Source organism: Spinacia oleracea, chromosome 6 (assembly GCF_020520425.1).
Source record: "Spinacia oleracea cultivar Varoflay chromosome 6, BTI_SOV_V1, whole genome shotgun sequence".
Taxonomy (NCBI): Eukaryota; Viridiplantae; Streptophyta; class Magnoliopsida; order Caryophyllales; family Amaranthaceae; genus Spinacia; species Spinacia oleracea.
Window position 1 is genome coordinate 68,586,592 of NC_079492.1, and position 25,225 is coordinate 68,611,816.

General features: G+C 36.1%; 3 long non-coding RNA genes across 5 annotated transcripts; all 3 read left to right on the forward strand.

Moving 5' to 3' along the window:
- Positions 1-9,888: 9,888 nt before the first annotated feature.
- LOC130463783 (uncharacterized) lies at positions 9,889-12,149 on the forward strand. Of its 3 annotated transcripts, XR_008923922.1 has the most exons (4): positions 9,889-10,139; positions 11,173-11,375; positions 11,786-11,936; positions 12,063-12,145. It is a non-coding gene; the product is annotated as an uncharacterized lncRNA (long non-coding RNA). The 3 variants fall into 3 exon arrangements; XR_008923920.1 differs by having other exon boundaries at positions 9,894-10,139; positions 11,786-12,139; XR_008923921.1 differs by lacking the exon at positions 11,786-11,936 and having other exon boundaries at positions 9,897-10,139; positions 12,063-12,149.
- Positions 12,150-13,931: 1,782 nt separating this feature from the next.
- Positions 13,932-15,960, forward strand: LOC130463808 (uncharacterized). The gene is made up of 2 exons (XR_008923971.1): positions 13,932-14,092; positions 14,898-15,960. It is a non-coding gene; the product is annotated as an uncharacterized lncRNA (long non-coding RNA).
- A 5,598-nt stretch (positions 15,961-21,558) lies between these two features.
- On the forward strand, positions 21,559-24,430 carry LOC130462831 (uncharacterized). The gene is made up of 4 exons (XR_008923641.1): positions 21,559-22,204; positions 22,279-22,467; positions 22,580-22,686; positions 24,140-24,430. It is a non-coding gene; the product is annotated as an uncharacterized lncRNA (long non-coding RNA).
- The last annotated feature ends 795 nt before the right edge of the window (positions 24,431-25,225 follow it).

Here is a 25,225-nt window from a genome sequence, read left to right on the forward strand (position 1 = left end):
GTAATGGGTATTATATGGTCTAAGATAGACAAGCCAACAAGGGCGAATTCAGTGTTCGGATGCAAGAAGTGGGCCATTGAACTGATCAATCAATACTACCGCCCCAACTTTGATTGGAAATTCTCCGAAAGAGTACGTACCGTTAATTTTCGATACTATGAAATCCTAGAGTACAAAGAAACAAATGGCACTTACACAAGGATTAAATATAAGTGCGTCTGTGACCTGTGGAGGGAAGCATCAAATACCTTGAACCCTAGGGAAACGCTGCTTAATGTACCGAGTGACTTTGATTTCAATAATTTCGATGCTAATGTGGACAATGCAAACTACAATTGGAGGATTCAGTGTGGTGGCATGTAATGTCCTGGAAGTCTGGGCATTTTCCTCCTGTTATTTTAATGTCATAGAGTTAGGTGTGTGATTGTTTTCTTTTCCTCTTAGGTATAGCTTATTTTTATTTAAATGCCCTAGTGTGAAGTGTGAATTGGTGTGTTTGTCATCCTCCTTTAGCATTATGTTTTTGTAATGTGTATGTGTGATTTGGTGTGTTTTTGTAATATAAATTGCCATTGTTATTCTCTTATAGATGTTGGGGTTGATTCCAGATTTACTCTAAAAACACGACAATTTTCAAAATAAAATAACCACAACAAAAACCCAACTACCGAACTTGATACCAAACGGGTGTACCAAACCAATACCAAACCAAGGTATTGTACAAACAATGTTATATTTATACTCATTAAAGCCTGAAACAAAAACAAGAGGTATACCAAACTCTCAGCAGGATAACAATCGAGTAATATAATTTGCTAATTTGTTTTATATTAACTTAATCAAATACATGTTGGGGTTAATTTGTTAAGAACAACCGTTCATGATTCAAATTACATGCAATGGAAACAACCAACCATCCATGATTCCTAATACCCTTTTCGTTTTTAGTAAATTGAACTACATGGGATTACATTTTTGTCGTTCGTCATTCTTGTGCCAAAATGTAGAAGGGTTCAATAATAAAATAATGGAAGCTACTTTAATTGATCTGTATGTTTAAATATGTATACCCTTTGTATTACACAAATTGGTATTCAGATCCGGTTTATTGGCAAGATCCAGATTCTTGCCAATTCCGTTCGATAGATCCTACAGATCCGGGTCCAATACGGTTCAACTGGTCCAAAAACTTAAAATATACTTTTCGAAAACTTGCATAAAACAACGGTATTTGTCCATGCACGCATTGACTAAAATCAAATTTAACGTCCAGTTTTGCGTGCAGTTTTGTGTTGTTCGGTATAATCATGACGGTAATGGTGGTTAGGACACACTTTGGGGTATACATTTGGTGGAATTTATATTTATGATATCCTTAGGTGGAAGTGAATAAGGAATTTGAAATTTAGCAAACGAGTACTTGTAAAATAATCTAACCGTCGGATAACACTCAGTTTGGAACTCGAATGGCTTTTTACTCACTCATGTTAGTTTGTTCTACAGATTGGTAGTGATAAGTGTTATTCGCATGGACACATTTGAAAAATACAAGGGACACATATTCAAAAGTTAACAATTTGGTAATTCAACATTGACCAAATCTGGTAATTACAGGCAATCTGTTGCATGCCCTAAACCAATTAAAGTACCAAAAGATGAGTAATGCATGTACCATTCTACCCCAAAATATTGTACTTTTACCATTCTAAAAAACAACGCATGGTACCATATTGACCATGTCCTAGGTTAAGGGACTTCCAAATGGTATGCAGATTGGTACCTTCTAGATTGGTACCAAATACCACCCAAAATTTACTTGCTAGTTGTTTATGTGCCAAAATATTACAAACTCCACAACATGTGGCTACTTCAAACTATAAAGACTACAGATTAGATTAAGAGGCCACGTTTTACAATGACAATGTAGCGGGGGGTTCGCCGCGTCCTCCTTCAACGAACTAGGACATGGGTGGCAGCTATTTCTGGAAGCAAGGGACGGCATGAGTTGTGTTGCGAATTCAAATGCGATAAAAACAGTGCCTTCAGAGCAACTTTGATGTCTCCCTGCCGTAGCAAAAAACATCCACATTAAGATAACAGTACAAGTTAGGTATGTCAACATTTAATCACTTCAGAAAGATGTCTCACCACTTCCATTGCCTTTGGAAACGCCCCTGCACTCTGCCTGATAGCCATAAGCATCACTACTCCGCAAGCATGACTACAAACACATTACTGGATTCGTTACTAACAGATAAGGGTAATGACAATATGAATACAAAATACTGAAGGTGAAAACCCGCACTTGTCGTTGTAATCAGGAAAGGCGATTGAATCCGTAGGCCACGTAATCATCTGCTTCTGCTTCCACACAGAGGATGCGTTGTACTCCTTGTCCCTCGCACTTAGAACGTAGTCCAATGCTTGTATCTGGATTTATCAAGACGCACTAGTTAAGGACGTCATATCGAATACTATCTAATGCGTGAACGGCCACCAAAGATCAGGTAAATAAAAATCTAGGTATCACATAATCAGATACCAATTTCTTTACATCCCCAGAATGCTCGGAAGCAGGATTAGTACACACACTGTCAATGAACCATATCTTCTGGTCTTTCAGTGCAAAGGCAACACACCACCAATGTCCGTTGTCCACAACTGTAACATAGACCTGGACATGAATTAGAAATTCTTACACATCGCATACCTGTTTGTCGCGGACATTTAATACACCTAAAGCTCTACACAAAACATAAGTGTGTACACCTAAATGACATATTCTCGGTTTCATCATAGATGGCCATTAGAGTTAATCAAACAAACAACACAACAAACAAAAACATCTAACGCATCCAGGTGAACATATAGTCAACGGGGGTCAACACTTGTCTTTTACATGTCGCACCACAGGGTTTATTATAAGGACATACATAAATAAGATATTTTACCACGGATATATCTGATGACACGACCTTCTGGAGGGGAAATGACCACTTCTTTAGAAGACCAGCATATGTCTCCCTTGTCTTTAACTTCTGATACTGCAAAACGCAAGGGAAATGTCGTTAACAAATTGACATTCCTTATAAATAACACTGCTACGCTAAAGGGGATTACTACTACGTACTGCAAACGAGGAGTCCAGCATGATCCTGCGACAATCCTTCGGGAACTCAATGATCCATTCCTTGTTGTATATGTTAACTATGGTCCGCACATACTGGGACTGCACGTACTCCCTATTACGCAGAACAGAGTAGCACATCCTCCGATTAGCGTCATTCCCATCACACTCGATCAACATAGCCCCCCTGCAAAGCAGAACTACAACATATTAATACAGGCACTATCAATTTTTATCAGTCCATCACTTAATAATACTCTGGTACGTACTCTTCTGTCCCTTTAGGATTGTAGCCCTCCACATATGTAATGATAGCACTATCAAGTGTTGACAATCTGATTCTTTGTTGACCTGTGCGAGCGGCCATGGCAGCTAACCCTTTCTCAGTTGGTTTCCTCAATCTCGTATTGCCACTACGAGCTTTTGGTTTAGGTTTAGGTCTGGGTGCCTTTATGTTGATTTTCGTCTTAGACCCGATTTCGACTGCCTTCAAAACATCAACACCATCTACACATCCACCCCCTTTTTTCCCTTCTTCATCATCAGGTCCATCACCCATCCCTTCACTTAGGTTTTCACTAGCCTCATCAATAGGCTTATCTCCAGCACCCATTCCTTCACCCGCACCACCGGTAGCCGGATCATCGTCACCTTCATTTTCAGGGTTATCTTTCCCACCACCACCACCACCACCTTCACCATCATCCTCACCTTCACCCTCTTCATCATCTTCATCATCCTCGACATCATCACCTTGTCCAGTCACCTCCTTTCCTACACCACCTTCATCACCTTCACCAACACCAGGCTCTTCTCCCCCACCTCGATCAACCTTGTCCATTTCAACGTCTTCCTCCTCTTCCGTCACCACGGATGTTTGACCACCTTGCAACTCTGGCTCACCTTGAATCTCTGGCTCTTGCTGGATCTTGTCTCCTTGCTGTGTTTGGTCTCCCTGCTGATTGACCACTGACTGGGACAAAGGTGGCGCCTGTGGCTGGACCTCTGTCTCTATAAGCGGCTCCGAATGTGAATCAACAGCATGAAGTGACACAGGATCAGCTTGCAAGACTTGAGGGTTCTCACTCCTTGGTACAGCCGGGTTAATTGTAAAATTATTTTTTGAACGATGATCTCGTAAAAACTCTCGTCCGCCAGGATACAGATCATCCCCGTCTACCTCGGAGTCCTCACCAACGTTCAACAAATCAGTTAGAACGTTGTCCACAGACTTATCCACCGGTGTAGGCACACCGTCAACATCAATCACCAAATGATCGCCGGCACGGGAAGACGACCTTATATAATTTTCACGCACCCCTGCCCTTTACCCCAACTGGCGAATCATTACCTCCTCTCGTAAAACAGCACGAAGATCTTGCAATTCTGGTGCAAGCCTTTTCATCACCTACCAAAAAATGACAAATGTCTTATCAGCAAGTACACCATACATACCAATTTAGTTATTGAGAAAATACCAAACAACACTCAAGTGGTACTACAGGACATTACTCATTTCACCAAATGGTATCCTTCAACCAAAAACAAATATAAAGACAACGGGTATTAACACACAATTCACATAGACCAAGGACATTTTACAACATAATACTGAACAACGAACTTCACGTACCATTTCCGCAACCTCTTCCGCAAGGGCCCGTCCCCCATCTCTACCAAACTGGGGGTGAAGCTCCCCGTAGAAAGCATCAACGGTCTGCTAAGATATAAGCACATTATCTCAATTAGAATAAGCCTAGCATAAATTGAGAATCTGATAATAAGGTCATATGTTCACCGTTAGCCTCCCGTAATCTTCACTGGGTTTCCTATCCTGATTTTTTGCCTCCTCTACTTCCTCCTAGGTCCAGACCTTGATCCTAGGAAACTCATCCCAGCGAACGGGAAGCCTACATAAACGGTCTAGATAGAATATCTGCATAACAAAACCACAATAATCATAAGCTTGAATGGAATATTATACACTGTACAAAAATTGAATACCACCGCCCTCACCAGCAAAAACAACACGCAACCACCCGTCCCAGCAGCATAGCCCTGCACATCTATCTTCCGCTGGCAGGTGTTTGCGTAGTATAATAGCCAGCTATGACAAAACTCACACCAGTTGTACTCTATTGCATTCTTCACCACGCACACAGCACCAAGCAGTTTCGTCGACATGTTGCCACCATCAGTAGAAGGGCATAAAATCTGCCCCAGCAACACAATCATGAAGTTCTCCATGAAGGCAGTCCTATCACGCTGACTTTTCAGGGGCATTAATTTGCCTAAACTGTCAACCGGACCTTGCAACCCCCGTACAGAATTTGAAATCACCACCGTACACTTGGAAGTTGAAGGATTTTTCTCACCGTACTTCCGGGCCATCGCCAAAACTGCGCCTTCCGTCAAATCAGATTCCTTCACTGGCACTGGACGCCCGCTGTTCTTAAATCCAAACACATGTTCCCAGTGGGAAGGAGTTATCGGCAACACATGCCCGTCACCACCAACAACATAACTATTTGCCCCATCCACCCTCGACATCAACCAGTAGCAGAGTTGTCGAGGCAGCTTGGATATTTTCAGTTCCAACATCCCACCAAACCCCATTCTCTTCACACACTCTCGCCTTGACTCATCAAAACCAGCTATAATCTTCGAAAAGGCATCGGTCCGGCAGATAACCCTTGGTTGCTACACAAAATAGTACAAAATAGTTCTACTCAGTAATAATTCAACACACGGAGTATGGGATAATATTATAGGGCCACTTTTACCTTCCGATCGCAGTTAGCTCGCTGAGTAGCCACTACCACGTCATGGCACTTTGCATACTCACCCCTAGACAAAGGCAGTTGGGGAATTGGAACCTGTGTGTAAGATAAAATATATGTTACCCCTTATATAATTAAAACAATCTTGTGTAAAACATCAGAAATCAATAAGGGACAATGTTCAAACCCGCACAAACATTCTCCGTTTCTTTCCCCTTATTCCCTTTGAAGGAAACTTTCCTTTCGTAACGCCTTTTTCCTCATTCTTCCTACCCTTCTGATTCATCACCAGCACTGACTTCTTCTTCATAGGTTTCCGCCCCTCCTCATCATCATCACAATCGTCTCTAGGCCTCTTCCTCGTCATCTACAAATGTCTCTTCTTCTTCAAAGCTTTTAATTCTTCCAATGTGTAGCCGCGTGGGCTTTTCAGACGTGGATGCCTTGAATCCTTCTTCGTCGCTTTATGACCCCGAACTACCTCCTCCAATTCTTCTTCTTCCTCCTCTGCATAACAGTCTTCTTGATCTTCTTCCTGCTCTACTACTTCATCATAACGAATACGCCTGCTGGTTTTAGCAGGTGGCTTTTTCTTCGGTGCCTGTTTCAACTTCCTCTTAACGCCCACTTCATCTTCAGAGGCAGTGAAATCCTCATCCTCTTCAAATTCATCGTCTTCACCATCTTCTTCGTTTTCATCAGCTTCATAAACTGATTCTTCACTATCATCCCCAGACAAAGAGCGCTCATCGTCATATTCCTCAAGTTCTTCTTCAATCACAGTTTCTTTGATCTTGTTCGGCTTACTACTGCCGGCTACTTGGCCTCGTTTTTCCTTCACAACAACATCATTGAATGCAAAGTTCTGTTAATACACATAAAATACAAATTCATTACAACAATTGAGACTTGATTCATCTCAATTTGTACCCAATGAACATAAACTCACCCATGGTTTGTTGGATCCAGTGTGCCCCTTCTTGAACACCATCCTGAACATATAATTTGTAGCAACAAATACCAAAATATCAATGAAAAAAAACCAAACCAAGCACAAAGAACCGAAAACCATCCTAAACATATAATTTGTACCAACAAATACCAAAATATCAATATAACAGTACCAAACCAAGCACAAAGAACTTAAAACCATCCTGAATACCAAGAAATACCAAAATACCGATATAACAGTACCAAACCAGGCACAAAAAACTGAAAACCATCCTAAACATATAATTTGTACCAACAAATACCAAAATTATCAATATAACAGTACCATATCAACCACACAAAAAAACAAATCAATTTGATATTCAAAACAACCAATGCAATACAAAAACATCAATATACCAATAGCAAACAAAGCAACAAAATACATCGTTTCAGTTTGGTGTGCAAACTATTAAAAAACAACATGTGAAATTATTTAAGGGGAACATCTTAACAATTTGATGTTATAGCAAATTTTGCAACTATTACGGACAATTCACCAAAATACACTAAATGAAAATCATAGTGAAAATTGGAAAACCAGAGCAAACAATTCGGCATTTCGCCTTGTTCATAGATAACAAATCACAGAAATAAAATTATTCACAAATGTTCACAAACAAAAACCTATCAAATAAACAATTCCTAACAACATGGATTTCCCCCAAAATTATGAATAAGATGAACAACAACCTAAACCCTAAACTACAAAAACACTTTTAATTCAAAATTCACAAGTATCAATTCTGACAAACCCAAATTCATCATCAACCTAAAACCTAAACTACGATAATTTAATTACTAATGTTCATGAATCACATGCAACAATAAATCTACACAATACTAGTCAGAACTTCCGACCACCTCACCAGGAACATACCTAATTGAGTCTTAATTAATTTCGCTTTAACAATAAACAAACCCTAACTTTCCCTACTCCCAGAAGATAAATGGATAACAACATTCAAAATTGGACAAAATACTTCAATAATTTACACAAAAGCAATACTCTTTACCTGATGATTGTTCGAAAGCACGGTCTTTTCTCTGCAGTTTACAAAAACCTAAACCCAAAACACCAATAATTAAATAGCGAAGCCCTTTTTACAGAGATGACTCTCCGTTCATATGGTAAGCCCTTTTTAGGGAATTAGGGCGGTTACCGGCGATTTCAGAGGGAGAGGAATTGAGCGGGAGTGGTAGAAAGGAAGAAGACGACAGGGCTCCAGTTAATTTTAGGAGAGAGAAGAGAGAGAATAGAGAAAATGAATTGGGACCAAAAAATTTACAGTTTTATTTTTTTCGAAAACTTAAAATTCAAAAGGAAAATTAAATGGTCGTTTTGAATTTCAAAATTTGGACCAGAGTTTTAGAGAGAGAAGTTGGAAAGTAAAGGAGAAATCAATTCCAAGTGGGCCCCACCATTTTACCCACCTGCTTTTACCATGCTGCCCTTAGTATACCATTTAAATGGTATACCTAGTATAGATTCAGACACGCTCCAACTGAAGTATAGAAGTTGCTGACTGAAATCCCTGAAAATCATTACAGCAGCATATCCACTTGCAAACAAAATTCATCCTCCACAATTCGCATTAGCTTTTGTCCCAGTAGGACCTCTAGTATACATTTTCCCATCAAGCCTGCAGCCCTGCATGAACTACAAATAACGCATCGTTTTTTAACCAGAAATTCATCATTTTACCCACAACTTATAGAAACATAGACTGTTCTCCCTAGAAATAGAGCTGTCAAAAATTGACCCGACCCGAAAAACCGACCTGAACCGACCTGTTTTTTTAAGGATCCGGACCCGACCCGAGACCCGAAATTTGTTAAAATAGTAAGTCACACATGTTGTTATTTTTATCAGGGTTGTATAAACAGCGAGAAATGTGGATCCCAGCTTACGTGAAGCATATATTTTGGGCAGGGATGCAGACGACCCAGAGGGTAGAAAGTATTAATAGTTTTTTCGACGGGTACTTAAAGAAGAATACGAGGTTGGTATTGCAAGGCTATGGAAAGTAGGGCGAACGATGAAAACCGACGACCGATTTCGACCCGATAATGCATGACCCGGACCCGAACCTGACACCCGACCGAAATATAACCGATAACAAAACTAAGTCAGCTTACCCGACCGAAAAATGACCCGAACCCGATTCAACACCCGACCCGATGTCAACCGGAAACCAATTATAACCCGATAAAACCTGTTATTGACTCAACCTGACAAGGCGTTACCTGAATTTACGCGACCTGTTGACAACCCGATTTGCCATTGACCTAACTAAATAATAACTTAAATCAAGTTAATATTTTTTTTTAATAATTACCTAATCTAGAACAAGTGAAAAACTTAAAACCAAATTTAACCAAATTTATAAAAGTTAATTACTCCTGATAACTATCGTACCCGGTCTTAACCCGTGTCCGATAGTAAACCCGACCTGAATATTAACAGACCGGTAATTTTTCGATCCTAACTTGACCCGACTCGTTAAGACCCGAACCCGTAATTTTACCCGACTAGAAAAAGACCCGAACCGAACCCGAACCGAACCCGAACCGAACCCGACTTATACCGAAATGGACAAATAACCCGACATGACCCGACAAATTTTCAACCTGACCGAACCCGACCTGAACCCGACCTGCACCCGGTGATAAAATGACCCGACACGACTCGACCAGATCATGACCCGTGACCCGAAATGACCAAACCCGGACCCGACTCGAGTAACCGTTTTGACAGCTCTACCTAGAAAGAAGGTGTACGAAACTATATCTTACAACCTTTAAAAGCAAGGAGTTGGTTTTAACTATTCATCCAATAGTGTCATGACTAAAATGCCCTTGTATTGTTCCATTAACTATTGCTTTGCCCCTGACCTCAGATCATGACACGTCACTTTGCTTCCCTTCTCAGATCCGTCTTTCGTGCTTTCCTTTTTTTCCCTTTCATCGCTGGTTCTTGGAATCTTGGATCAAACCCTAACTCTTGCTCCATCTCCTCCGCCCCCATTTTCTCCCTCCTCTCCCTTCTTCTTTGATTTCCGCCATTGAAATTCTCTCTCTTCCCTTTTCCTCATCTCTCCTGCAATTAATACTCCATAGACTTGGTGAAGCTTTTTGTGTTCCACAAAAATGGTGTCCGGTAATCTATTATTCTTGTTCTTCAATTTCCGAAGCTCGCGCAGCTCTCTCGCCTTTCCATCTTCATTTTCGCTCTTCTAATGGTAATCTATTATTCTTGTTCTTCAATTTCGCATTTATAATTCAATCTAATTCGATCATTATTTGTGATTTCTGCTTGTTTATTTCATCTGATTTTAATTTGCGTTTTGTTGATTTCATTATTTGCGTTTTGTTGATTTCATCTCGAGCATGCGTTTAATCTTCGTTTTCTTCGGGTGAAATTTGTTCTGATTTAGTTACTTTATTGATTGTTGCTTCCAACTTAATGCCTAGGTTCTAATTTATGATATTAATTTAGGTTCTTCTTTCAATTTTCTCTGCGAAGTGGCCTTAAGCTAATTAGCAGACAAGTAAGCTTCAGATTGACAATGCAGCGCCTTTGATCATCATGATTAGTATTAGATGGATAATAAATTTGATCATTACTATTAGGGTTTGATAGCTCGAGTCTTGCATAAGATGTAGCTTTTTGATGTTATGAAAGAGTGTTATATCAACCCATGGTGGTAATAGTTAGGACAACCCTAAAACAATAAGTGGAACTGTTAAGTTGAGAGTTGGATCACTTGGATGGTTATATTCCAGAATTTCTTTTTCAGATATTTAGGGTAATTCTTTTTCAGATATTTAGGGTGCTATGGAAAACACAAAATGGGAGGGGGAGGGGTTTCGGATGAAAATACGAAGTGGAACATTGAAATGTGATTTTTATTTATGATTGAAGTCCTATCTATCATTCTATGAGATAGTTATATATCGTGTATACATTTCCCAGCTGAAATGTTCCATAAAGAGTCTATCAGATTCCGAAGTACCAACTCGATTTTCTGCAAATAGTGGAAAGACTAAATGTACTTCTTTAGCTGTATATGTCTTGGTCTGGATTGTCAGGGTTGCTGCAGAAATATTGCAAACTTCTTTGTGTGAAGACCTTGAAAAAATTCGCCAAGAACAGGAAACTTCCAATCAAAAGCTAGGTGGAAAAAATGGGTGATTCGTTTGTTTGCTGTTTCTTTTTTTGGATAGTCTACTGAAACCAGATGATCTATTTTCTTTGTTTGTGTTCACGTGCAGATATCTCACCTAAATGACATGTACAAGAGATTACAAGACTGTAACCATAGTTTGCGGCAGTATAATAGCAAACTTCAAACGGTGCTTTCTACAGCCAGTGAGACCTTGAAACGCGCCGAGTGAGAAAGATGTTGTAGTCGAAAACCTCAACACCTTGAGGGGGAAAGTACAGTTCATTGCAGGATCAGTTTCCGTCATCCATGGTGAGTAAAATAAAATGATATTTTATTATGCGGAAGCATTTACAGAGAGTTGTGATTAGTGGTCTTTTGATGATTCAATATTTGACTTAGGGCTTAATTAGTTAGTTTATTGTTGGAATTTGATTTAAACCACTCTTTTTGATATTATGGAGAGGCGTACAACGCTAAATTGAGACCTTTGATCGGTGATTAGATCCGTAATGTATCTAGCAGTATCAGATTTTGGGTCAATACTTCGTGGTTGTATTTGTTGGATATGCCTATAATACATTTGTCACTTCTTGACCGCACTCATTGTACCTGTTATATTGGGGACACTTTTCTGTTTAAGCTTACTGTTTGGCCTATTTCCTTTCTGTAAGGTTGTAGTGCTTAACCAAGCTTTACTATGTGTTCCGTTTTTCCTTAAGATCAATAAAACTTCCTCCTTTTATGGTGGCTGGAGCTGGAAGACCTCTTAAGAGGAATAAAGGGAAAGATTGGACAACTGCATTTTGAGATAAGATTTGACAATATACATACCTAATACCTCCACTCGCCATGAGATAAGATTTGATTCAAGTGTGTGTTGTAGTTATACATTTTGGAGAATAAGTCTGTTTTCATCAATTTTAAGGTTAGCGTGTGAAAGACTGAAAGTGTTGCCATAATCATAACTGTTTGTGTTTTGTTCCCTGTTAATGCTAGATGGAAGATTCGATGATGAGTATCTATATGAGATAGAACGGTCGAGCCAATTTAAGCAAGAGTATGAAATGAGAAAAAATAAGCAGGTGAATTTGTACGAAGCCTTTGTTTCTGAACATTCAGTGGGAATTTGTGTTCTTTTACTTCCTTTTTGCACGTTCCTCGTGATTCCATACTTGCTTTATGCTGATTTTCTTATTTTGTTAGGATCAAGGTTTGGATGTCTAGCAGAAGGTTTGGACACTTTGGAATGAATTCTTGCTGAAAACAAATGTTGATTGATATTTTTTTTCCTGATGTGTAATCACTTTTGCCGATCATCTCCAAAACATCGCCAGGTACCGATCATAATCTTTCTCGATTTCGCGTAGTTTCTCTTATCTCAAATTATTCACCTAAATTTACTCAATTGTCTTCCTCCATTGTATTTGGTCCTAATTTTTTCTGCATTTTTTGGTTTGCATAAAAAAATGGCAGCCCTGAATTCTACCTCCTGTCGTATTCACCATTGCTCATATTATAGTAACATCAAAATTCCTTTTTCATTTATTGTTGTCATAAATTGTCTTTTGAATTATATTTGGTTTTTATTGATTATATATGTAATTTTTTCGCGATTTAGGTTAGATATGCGTTCACTATGCAGTCTTACAGTATACTCCAACAATCCCCTGCTTCTTTTTACCAGGAAAATACACTAATATTATTGTTAACTACTACCATTTTGAGCTTCTTTTCTTAGATTTTTAAAAAAAATTATTTGGGTTATTGATGGTCATTTAATGTCTGGAGGAGAGAATCGTGTCCATGGCTCAAGCTTCAGGGTGAGAAATACCAGGGAAAGTATGCGAGCTTGAGGCGAGAGTTTTGCCCATGGCTCTAATCCTCTCTATTTTCAAGATTACAGAGTTATATGGTGAATATGTGCTCTTCCTTTATTTTTTAACTTTTCTATCCTACTGTTTTCTTAATCTTCTTGTCCCCTTCTTTTAATTATATTATTTTTCGGTGCTTAATAATTTGTATGTGATTGTGTTGATTGCAGTTTAGTAGATTTTTGGTTGACAATTCTTTAAGATCAGTCATCTACTTTTGATTGGGTTTTTCTTTATGCGGTCAATCATCTATTTTTATTGACAAAAGTAATTGATGATTTATATAGTCTTTTGAATTTGCCTCGAGGAGTGAATTATTTGCCTCCTTAGATCAATATATTGTTATATGTGGTCGGATACTGCCTAATAGTGCATATTCCATCTAGATCATTCTCAATGTTATTGAGAAGTATATGGAAGATGGGGTGGGTATAAATGATATTGAGTCCTTAGATGGTGATAATCAATTAAATCAAGATCATGGGCATCAAAGTAGTCAAGGTAGTGGATAAGGTAGTAGGTATCCTAGAAGGTTGTGGTGACCATGTGTGTTGGGTTTGGGTGGCTGCTCTCAAGGTGGTGCAACCGTACTCAAGCAGTCAAACTTAGAAGGGTGTTTTCCTTTTAACCCCTCCATTTGTGTCGGTTAAGATTGGCTTTTTTTTCTTACAAGCATAATTTTGGTGACGTTGTAATATTGATAGTCAATACTTTGCTTACTGCTTATTCAATACTTTTATTGGATTTCTTTAAGGTTGGAATTTTCCCCCTACCTTTTGTGTGTATATTTTACCCCTTTTTGTTGGCGTACTGGTTTCTTGTATCATTCGTATTTCTAATATATATATATATATATATATATATATATATATATATATATATATATATATATATATATATATATATATATATATATATATTTATTTCCTCGGCATGAGTTACGTAAGGAACTTGGAATGGATGAGCATCTTCCTGCTGTTTTGTTAATGGGAGGAGGGAAGGCATCGGGCTTATTGAGGCTACTGCACGAGCTCGTGGAAATGTGCTGTATGATGCTAACCTTGGTGAGCCAACAGGTCAAATTCTTGTGATGTATGGTCACAACAAAAATCTTGCCGGAAAGCTGAGTCCAATTGATCAGAAGATCCTGTACAGGTATACTAGACTATATGATGGCCCGCTGGGTAGTTTTGTGTCAATTGCTAATGAAAGGGCGTCGCACAAGTCCTAGCTGTCCGAGCAAGGCTGCCTCTGCAAGCTTTAGCTTGAGCTACGGCTCAGTTGAAGTTTGCCAAGTCTTAACTGCTCGAGCTCAATTTGAGTCCTTTTATGAGAACTGCAGTTTGGAGTTCGCTAAGACTCAGCTTGTTTCGTTTTCTTACAATAGTAATTGATTACTTTAGGTTTATTATAAGTATTTAATAATGAAGGATACGAATAAATTAAGCATACAACACATTACAGTATTACACTAACTATAATGGAGTATTATGCTTAATTGGTCTTTGCATGTTTTCACAAAAATACTTGCATCACACGTTCACATCTCACCGCAGTTAGCCAGTTACATCATGTAATGTACATGGCCTTTAACCCCAAAGAAAGGGGGCAAATGTGACTTTTAAAGACGCACATAGGCCATAAGAGAATTTGTTAGATGGGTACGAGAACAAGACTACTACGAGTATATACATACTACTCTTTCTGTCTCAATAAGAAAAATGTAGGTATTGTTTTAAATCATGTATAACTAGAAAGTATTTTTATTTTAGTGAAGCGGAGGAAGCGTATATATTTCGAGATTACCACGGTGAAACTGGTAATATGTGACTTTGTATTGTACTAGAAGTCTAGAAACAAGATATAATATATGAAAGTTTTCATATATCAGTATTAATATCCAAGATCTGGAAAGCATATTAAATTGTGATTTATATACTGATGGTTTAAAGTACTTCAGGTTCAATCTGTCTATGAAGAGATGATATTGTGTGGATGGAACCAGATAGATAGGCTAGATCGATGTTACTGTTGGCCGCTGAAGCACATGAAGCGGATGCTGAGATGATACTTATTGCAAATTAATCTCCTAGCAAAGCAGATGACGTGTGACGGTATTGAACATATTTGGTAATTTTGACTGGGTTAGTCTTCCTTACTTTTAACATGAGTATATTATCATATCTGAATATGTTATGTGGTCTACAAATGTTGTTTCAAGCTTTCAGAATAGTCAATTGGATAAAGTGTGTTGGAAATGTCCCAGCAAGTGAAATTTATGATTTGCTCTGTGGCAAATATTCTGAGGAGATCCATGAATTTATCAAGGGGATAGATATTGTCCATAGGGAACATGCTGCAAAACAGTAGGTTTGGATATCTATTTTTAATTTTTTTATTCATTTTCCTTATTTTTAGCCTAATGTTTATTATATGTATTGAAACTGGTGGCCTATACATATTCTAGGGATTGCCTCAATTTATTATATGTATTGAAACTGGTGGCCTATACATATTCTAGGGACTGCCTTATCTTGAGGCAATCATTATTTCATGACGATCAGAGATAAATTTTGAAGTTCGATCCTCATAATTTCAGAGAAAAGTAGTAAATATAACTATATAATCCATAACACTTTAAAGTTCTTAATGTCTATTGTTTTTTGCCCGATCCTTAATTTTATCATCCTACTAGCTCAATGGTAGAGCATTGTGTAAATACACAAAAGATATGGGTTCGAATCCCACGTAGGCTCTCCTATTATGAATAATTAATCATGTGTTGGTGATGAGAGTTATGTATAGGGAATAAGCTTAGCTAAAGAGGTTAAGGGTATGTTTGTTTCAACTTTCGATTTAGTTTAACTTATTTCAACAAAAAGTTCATATAAGTTCAAATTTAGATGTATCTTTACTACCATCTTCTGAAGTATATTATGTAAACATGTGGTAAACTATGTTAGTAGCAAAGAAGAAACTGGCATATCTTTAGCATAAAGAAAAACACTACACCATTAACATTTTGGTGAAATGAAGACAATGACTTTGCATAAAGGCACATTTCGTACTTTCTTACTCTTATATTTATTTTTCCTTGTTTATTAGTTCGTATTTATTTTTAGTCTATACTTGCAAACCATTCCTATAGCGGGTTCTCGCTGAAGGATATTCTGAACTGGTGTAAAAGAATAGGGGGTTCAAGTTTAAGCTTCAGCACAAATGGTCTGTCAGCCGATTTGCGTAGTAAGATTTATCCGAAGCTTTTCGATGTATTTGTTGTTAATGCAGATTCGCAAGGTAACCAGTTGAATATTGTGAGGAACATAGCAAAGATGTTGGCAATGCCTATCCCAAAAGCAGATCGAGGACTTATACTGTCTTAACAGACATGTTTTTAGAGGATTTTGCTAGAGATGTACATATTGGAAAAGTCACTCTGCGGAAAAGCGGTTGAAATATGGAACACAACTGAAATCAAAATCAGACAATTAGTGAGAACACCAATACTAGGGTGGCAATGTTTAATTATAATATCTTTAACAATTTGCCTTGTAGTTTCTTGCTTGCCGTTATTGTACTTGAGATATTACTTCCAAAGTTTCAAACTATTTGTAGGAACAGATATATTGCTAATGATTTATGTTGTCTACACATCTACTTTAGAGGCCTAGATGTTGAGCTGGGTACTATTCAATTGCATAGAAATTCATTTTGTACAATAAGAAGGGTTCATCTAAATCAAATATAACCAAAAGTACTTCATGGAAGGACAAGGGTGATATACTTTTGAACTATGTACAGAGTAGTACATTTTGTAAATTTTGGTTAATATTCAATTTTTAAGGAAAAAAGGGAATTAAGTTGAGAAGGAAAGAAAAGAGAAGATAAATTCAACGTTTTTCATTATGAAGTTTATAGAAAATTTGTGGTGGATGGTTTTTAGTTTTTACCTTTAACCGTTTGGATATTATGTGAACACTAAACTATCTCTCTTATATAATTGGGCATACAATGCTACTTCGTACTCCATATTTGTTACTCATCTTATATAATTAACTAGAAATTCGAACTTTTAGAAGTGGCCCCGAAGGACATTCATACCATTTTATTGGAGGATCTTGAGGTGCCAACTAAATGCAGTTTTCCCCTCCTTTTTTTTTATTCCAAAGAAACTATATGTGGGGCTTAAATGGAAGCTCGATTTTTGGACCTTAATGACAAACTATTTAATTACAATGTCAATAGATGCAATAATGAGTTATACCTCCTCACCCCTACCCTTATTTTTTTTATTCAAAAGCTGGTGCTGAGCTTTGTCTTGGTTCTTCGTAAGGTAATTTCTCAAGATTTGTTGGATTATTGTATATACGAAGTATGAGTTAATGTTGAAACCAATGTTGTTGCTGTATTTATCAAAATTTGTTGGATTATTGGATGTATGAGTTATTGATTACTTTTTTTGTTACTAATGATACTTCATATATGTTACGTTTGAAGTTAGGATAAAATTCGTAGCTTGGTTTATATGAAATTCAACGTTCAAAATGAATATTAAATGAAGAATGTATTTAAATTACACTTTTCGATTTCATATGTAGCAAGTGTCTTTTCTTGTGAATACAAATATAGTAACTTTCAAATTGTAATTACTATATTATAATAATTTCACAATTTTTTTTTTGCTAACTTGGGGGACGGCGCGCGTTAGCGCGCCGGCCAACAACTAGTATATAGAAAGAACAAACATTTTTTATAAGCGAAGGGAATAACAGGAGAAAAAACACGTACCAAAAACGAATTACTTTATGCTTATTTAATTCGCCTTGTGTTCTAAATCTTAAGCCTTGTGTTCTAAATCTATAGACTCATGTTCTAAATCTTAAGCCTTGTGTTCTAAATCTTTTGCCTTGCATGTGTTCTAAATCTTACGTCTTTTGTTCTAATCTTGTTATATACTCCCTCTGTATTTATTTAAGGGATACACTTGCTTTTTCCGGCCGTATTTATTTAAGAGATACATTTGCTATTTTAGTAACTTATCAACCCAACCATCTAATTAAATAATCTATCTACACTCCATCCCCACCCCCAATCCCCTAAAATGACATGGTCCCCACTTGTTTTACTTATTAAAATATCTACCCAACCCCACTTGTTTTATTACTTTATTTCATTCAATTCTTTTTCTTAATACCCGTACCCGACCAAGTGTATCTCTTAAATAAATACGGAGGGAGTAGTTTTGATCAACAATTAACAGTAACTTTGACAAAATGATCTAAACTCCAGAACAAACCCTTCCAGAAAATGATCTCCCGACCAATTCTCAATTTATTGAGTACATTGATTGACATTCTTTCTTTAGAATCTTGTAGTATATTTAGTACATTTAGATGATCAAGATTAAAAATTAAGGGTGTTAAACAAATATTAATCATTTTGTTTATAACTAATTCAGTAATATTAAGACTAATAATTTTAAGGTAGTGTTCTTTCTCCATGAATGACGATCCAACAATCTTCCAAAATCCCACGCATGACCCTTAAAATCACTCCAAGAAAAGTAATCAATTATGCTCTAATTTTTTCCAGTTATGTTCTAATTAAATAGTATTCCTTATGTTCTAAAAACTAAACAATTATGTTCTAACAAAATTAGGCCATTTTCGTAAACATTATATTATATTTTTTGGTAAATAACCAAAATATTAAACCAAAGAAGGATCAACTGATCTGTAAAAGCTAGCTGCGAGACATCAAGTTAAGAAACTCATATCCTTTACAGGTCAAACGAAGTATGGGCTTAACAAAAAAGGTGTAAGGTAAGACTTATGGCAATAAGTTTTACACATTTTTTTAGGTAATCTACAGTTCGGAAGTCAGAAGTCTATGTATGGACTATAAATCAAGCATTTATGTTATCTAACTACATTATGTAAATCTAATCTAATATATATATATAAAGGGGAGTTTTTTGGAGATCATTTAGAGCGTCCACGTAGGATCTCCATGTCATTGCATATAATTAAGTTATTAACTAATTAAATAAATAAATAAATAAATAATATTAGAGTCTTGCCACAATAGACTACTTAATAAAGATAGATTTCACAAACTTCTACCATCTTTTTGTATATATATATTTCGTACGGCCTTCACCAAAATAATCTCAACCTTCACCAAACGTTCAACATCTTTTATCTCCCCTAAATTCACTAATTTTTGAGGATTTCAATTCCATTGTCTAGGTACTTCTTAGACTCCCTAGAAGAATAAAAAACGGTGTTTGTTTTTAATGGTAATTAACAAATACTCCGTACCACCCTACTAACAGTTTTTATGCCTCCTCTTATCACCCCTACTATCGTTTAATCACACATGATTAAACAATCTCAAGATTGTCTTTAATTTATCCGACATAACGAACTACAATTTAGGTGTGAAAATTACACGTTGATATAACCGGGTTTGCAAGCCTACATGTAGAAAGACACCTGCCCGAAGATCTCCCAATATCATGGATAGTTAGATATTAGATGTTTTTTTTTAAAATTAGTTATTATAATTTCAATTAGCTTAATGACAAGAATTCCATCCAATTTTTATTCTCCTTTTTTTTTACAACTTTGGGATTTTGCATAATCACAGTGTCTTAAACTTAGAAGGCTATATTTTAATTTCTCGAGCCTTGACATTCTTGATAGACAACTGAACAGTTTGCTATTAAGAATGCAAATCCAAGGCTATGTATATTATTTTACTTTTTAGCATTTTGGTTGTTACGTATTGTGCTAGAACTGAATTAGGATGCATGTTGAGGCCTTAGACACAGCATACGTCCTCATGGAGGTGTTTGAGATTAACATCAGATGTACTAGAATTGAATTAGGATGCATGTAACTCTTTAAAAGATAAAGACCCGGTAAAAGATAATAAGAGATAAAGATGAATAAAACTCAGTAAAAGATAATAAGAGAAAAATAAAAATAGATAAATAAAGACCCGATAAAAATGAATAAAACTCAGTAAAAGATAATAAGAGAAAAATAAGAACCGGTAAAAGATAAAATAGATAAGAGATAATTTTTTGAAAATTTAATAGATAAATAAAGACCCGTTAAACGGTCATACTCATTGATTATAAAAACCATCACTATTTTAATTATCACTTAAAGTTGAAAAAAAAAACTCAAAAAAAAAAACTTAAAAAAAAAAAAGAATTTAACCCGTGCATCGCACGGGCTTTAAATCTAGTATATATATATATAAAGGGGAGTTTTTTGGAGAACATTTAGAGTGTCCACGTAGGATTTCCACGTCATCACATGTTATTAACTTATTAATTAATTAAATAAAGAATATTAGAGTCTTGCCATGATTGACCACTTAATAAGATAAGATGATAGATAATATGATAAGATAGATTCCAACTAAAATTTATCCTACTTCTCTTCAATCTTTTTATATATATACATATAAGCTTTTGATGGGAATTTATCCTACTTCCTTTCTACGTTTTTGTGATAAAATATGCAATGTGACGCAATGTGGTGTTAATTATACCCCGGGGACAGATGAGATTATTATCCAGTGTTGTTATTTTTGGGTGTCTGTTTATTGTTTCAGGACATGAGAGGATGAAGCTTAAGGTGTGAATTCTGATTCGTGGGAAACAGTTGATATGTTGTGTTGTTTCTTTGATGGTTTTTCTGTGACACATCTTGCTAACCATGTCGTCTAAGTTTATATGCTTTGTTCTCATAAATCTCTTTATGGGCTATTGGCATATCACACATTTTTGGTCAATCATGATTTTGCTATGTCTATAAACTTAAATGCCTATGTCTTGAGTAGTTATCGTATTTGTGTTTTGTATTAGGTTCATATGTATTAGAAAGCGTTGTTTAGTTTTGATACGTAGTATAGCGGACTATTTTGGATGGGCATGCGTTATTTCCATGTCATCAAATCTCTGAATAATATATTTCAGATTATTAAAATAAAAATAGATAAATAAGCACCTAATAAAAGATAATAAGAGATAAATTTTACTAAGAATAAAAAAGATAAATAAGTACTAAGTAAATAACAGAAAAAAATACAATTATCCTATTTAAAAAAATAAGATAGAATTACAAATTTTGAATTTTCACAAAGACAAAATACCATTGAGAGTGGATAGAATAGTCAACGAAGAAAAGTAGATATAATTACAATTCTTCATTCTATACAATTGCATACGTATGCATATCCTTAATAGAGTTTATGTGACCATTCTATACAATTCTTCATTCTATACCATTACATACTTATGCATATTCGTTATAGAGATTATGCATATTCGTAATACTATAAAACACTCTATGCCTAGATAATTATCAAATATGTAATAGAGTTTTATTTATATTAAACCTTCAATATTTGGATTAATTCATATCATAAATTTAAATCATAATAACTATTATTAAGCATACAATAGAATTCTACTTTCTATTATACTTATAATTTATAAAATACCTATTTCTATACGATGATATGTATGAAAATTGACAAACCCGTGCATCGCACGGGCTTCAATACTAGTCTCTAATAAAACAAGCTAACACCCCTATATATTATCTTTTGCGTGAGTTATGATTTTATGGGAGGTTCTTATTTTTTTTATATCCCTCTGCCACCTCAAAATCATGGTCAGCAGAGGAAGCTCCATTCCTCTTTACTTCTGATGAAATTTGGAGAATCTAAAAAATCATAGCAAATGTTCTAAAACGTAAGCTATATGTTCTATAAATATGTCAGATGCTCTAAAATTTATGTCATATTTTTAGTTTTAAATATTATTATTGTTCTAAAAATAAGTCGAACAGAACAGAGCCTTGGTTTTAAATACACATTCTTTTAGTTTTTCATATTATTATTGTTTAATTTATTATATTATTATTATTATGATTATTGTTATTATTTTCTAAAATCCAATTAAAACCCCCTTATTTCTTCGATTTCCCTATCAATGGCGATATTAAAATACCCATTTAAATACGAAATTTTTCGATCAATCGCCTTTACTCTCCATCATATTGCACTTTGTGATTTAATCCAAAAGCCAAATTTCATCCAAATTTGTTCGAAACTACAATTCCCCTTAGAGTTCATCCAAACTCTAATGGACGAAGTAGACATCAATTCCTTGTATAGCTCGTTAATGGCGATATCATCCATTGAGACAACCGAACTGGTATCCTCAAAAAAAAAAAAAAAAACGAACTGGTACAGGTCTCTAATCTTGTTTTCTTTAACCGATGATTTAATTCTTGTAATTTTAATTATTTGTTCCTTTATAGGAGGCATTGGAAATTGTAAAAGGGGTTTCATTGAAAGAGATTGCGAAGAGAAGAATTTAGCAACACTTCATTTCAGAGCACAACAAAGTTGTGACGGAGGAGTTGCAAGAAGATATTCAAAGGGATTGGTGTTTCATTCACATTCCTACTGTAGTGCTGACGGGGTGCTTGCAAAAAATATTCAATGAGGTGGTGCTTCTTAATCATCACCAAGGTTTGGTGAATTTGATTTTAAATTATTTAGAGTATTTCCCGACAAGTTCTTGCAGCGGTGTTGGTTTAATTTTTTTCGTTTTGGCAGTCCCAATCCTGGAAAGGCCAAGAACACCTCCTGAATTATTTGGTTGTCAGAATCCGGAACATAAGCACTCGATAGAACATCATCAGACTGCACAATCTGTGTACAAGGTAATTGTTCCGTTGTGGGATTTATCAGATGTTGAGTGTATTACTTAGACATCAGTGCACATTTGAATGAATTTTTTGATAGAAATTGGAGGGCACACGCGGAAGTTTTGATGGACCTGATAATATAACAAAATTGCATTGTTATCATTAAATACATTAATAAGAATTATACAATAATATTTGCTTTGGTAGAACACTTTTTTCTACCCTTCATAATTTGTGGGAGCTCTCTTGATTAGCTCACCCTTAAAATTATGCAAATACAACCTATTTATATAGTTGTTGTATTATGGTTTCTAGATTCTTCTACTCCCCTCATCACCTAGATTTTTCTTAGGGTAATTCTAGTTATTTTTAGTTACTAGATTTTTTTAGGCTAGCTCCTAGATATTTTCTAAGATTATTCTAGATTATAATTTACAATCATACTTCTAGATTTTTCTACACAATACATTTCATTACTAGATCATTTTATCTAGATTTTTCTAGATTAATATTTTAACATTTTTTCTATTCTTAATTGTTTTCACTAAATCTGAATTATTGCCTTCATTGCCTTTGCCAATCATGAATTTCTCCTTTTTTTTGGCATTTGGACAAAATTGTGTAATTATAGAAGTGTTTGTCTTTAAAATTCATCTAATTTCGTAATTGCTTTTATGAAATCCGTTTTTTTCCATGTGAATTTTGTGGTAGTTTGGTCTATGGATCCCAAATTCTATAGGGAAGTTGATAAATGCACGATACCTTAATCTTAGAAATACTAGCATTAAATCTCTATCATATGGCTAAAGTTGCACAGGCAACCCCTGCAAATCATATGCAGGACATGAAACCTCCTGTGACACCCGTTCAAGCTAGTGTCATGTCGACAATGGCTAGAAAATTTCACTGGTCGCATGCAGTTAGACCTGATCAAGACAAGCTCGGCCCGCCTGAATTTTTTGTGGGTTTGGGCAGAATTTTTCGGCCCGGTTTCCGGGCCCGGTCCAAAATTTTAAATTTTTTGGGCCGGTTTGGGAAACAAAAAACTACATTTTTTAATTATAAAATTGACCCGGCCCGAAAAGCCCAATATTTTAGGCCCGGAAATAATGGGATTGGGTACAAGTGTTTGGCCCGAATCTTGGCCCAGCCCAACATAACGCCCTAATTTTTATGCCTAGGCCCGGCCCGCCATTTGATCAGGTCTACGTGCAATGCTTGCTATAGGATTTTTGGCAGTATCTGGTGCTGGAACTGCTATAATATTTAAAGTATGATTATTGTAGCTATTCTAAAATATTTTTGAGTGTCTTACTTTTCTATCTGCTTTTTCACCCATTTCCTTTTTCCCTTTAGTGAGCTTGGTTGTATAATTTTCTTTACTTAAACGATTCTTAATTTTTCCTTGAATGTGCTTTCTGTTCCCCTAAGTATTGTGTTAATGATATGAGATTTGTCTTATCTGCAGAATTCAGTCATTCCTAGGCTTAAGTCCTGGGTTCCAAGGGTTGTGGATGAGGAAGACTCCCTTGAAGTGGAGATGGCTCGAAAACCGAGTGTATTAATTAAGTCTTCTATGTATATGCAAACACCTTTTTTCACAATTGTTAACATGAGGAATTTTGTCTTAATCATATTTATCATGGATTCAATGGGTAATGAAAAGGGTTATTTTTTGACATGAGTTGGGGAGAATAGGAGTTAAACTGGTTAACTGTAAAGAAGTCGAGTGATAATGATTAATGGGGTTCTGATTGCACTTAATTACTCCGTATATGATTAGGTAGACATGCATGTAGGATCTTTTTTCATATTCTTTATAATTTTTACTCCCTCCGTCCCGGAATATTTGACCTGTTTTCCTTATCGGGCCGTCCTTTAATACTTGACCTGTTTATAAAAATGAAAATATTCTAACAATATTATATTATTTGTTACTCCACCCCTATTAACCCACCTACCCACTACTCCATACAAAAAATAATTAAAAATTCAACACCTACTCTCCCCCAACCCCACCCCTTTACACATTTCCCACTAACTACATTAAAATAATACCCCACTATCAACTACTACCTACTATTAAATTAAATAAGTCAATTCAAGTCCCTTAAACTCTGTACCGGTCAAACCGGGTCGAGTATTCCGGGATAGAGGGAGTAGCACTTTTTCTACTCTCCGGATTCTATCATTAAAACCACTACATGACTTTCCGTTTCACTACTCGGTTCAGATACACTAGTGGAAAAAGGCTTATTTGCATCCCCGCATTTGCCACGCCATTCTAAACATGTGACGCAAATGACAATTTTTAGCATAAAATTTAGTCATTTGCGTCGCAGCTTTGTTAAACTGCGACGCAAATGACTCTAGGATGCCCCCCAGAGTCATTTGCGTCGCAGATTAGTAAAACTGCGACGCAATTAACTCAATCAAGTGCGTCGCAGATTTACTAATCTGCGACGCAAATGACTCTGGGGGGCATCCTAGAGTCATTTGCGTCGCAGTTTAGTAATTCTGCGACGCAAATGATGTTTTGTATTTTTTCTAAAAT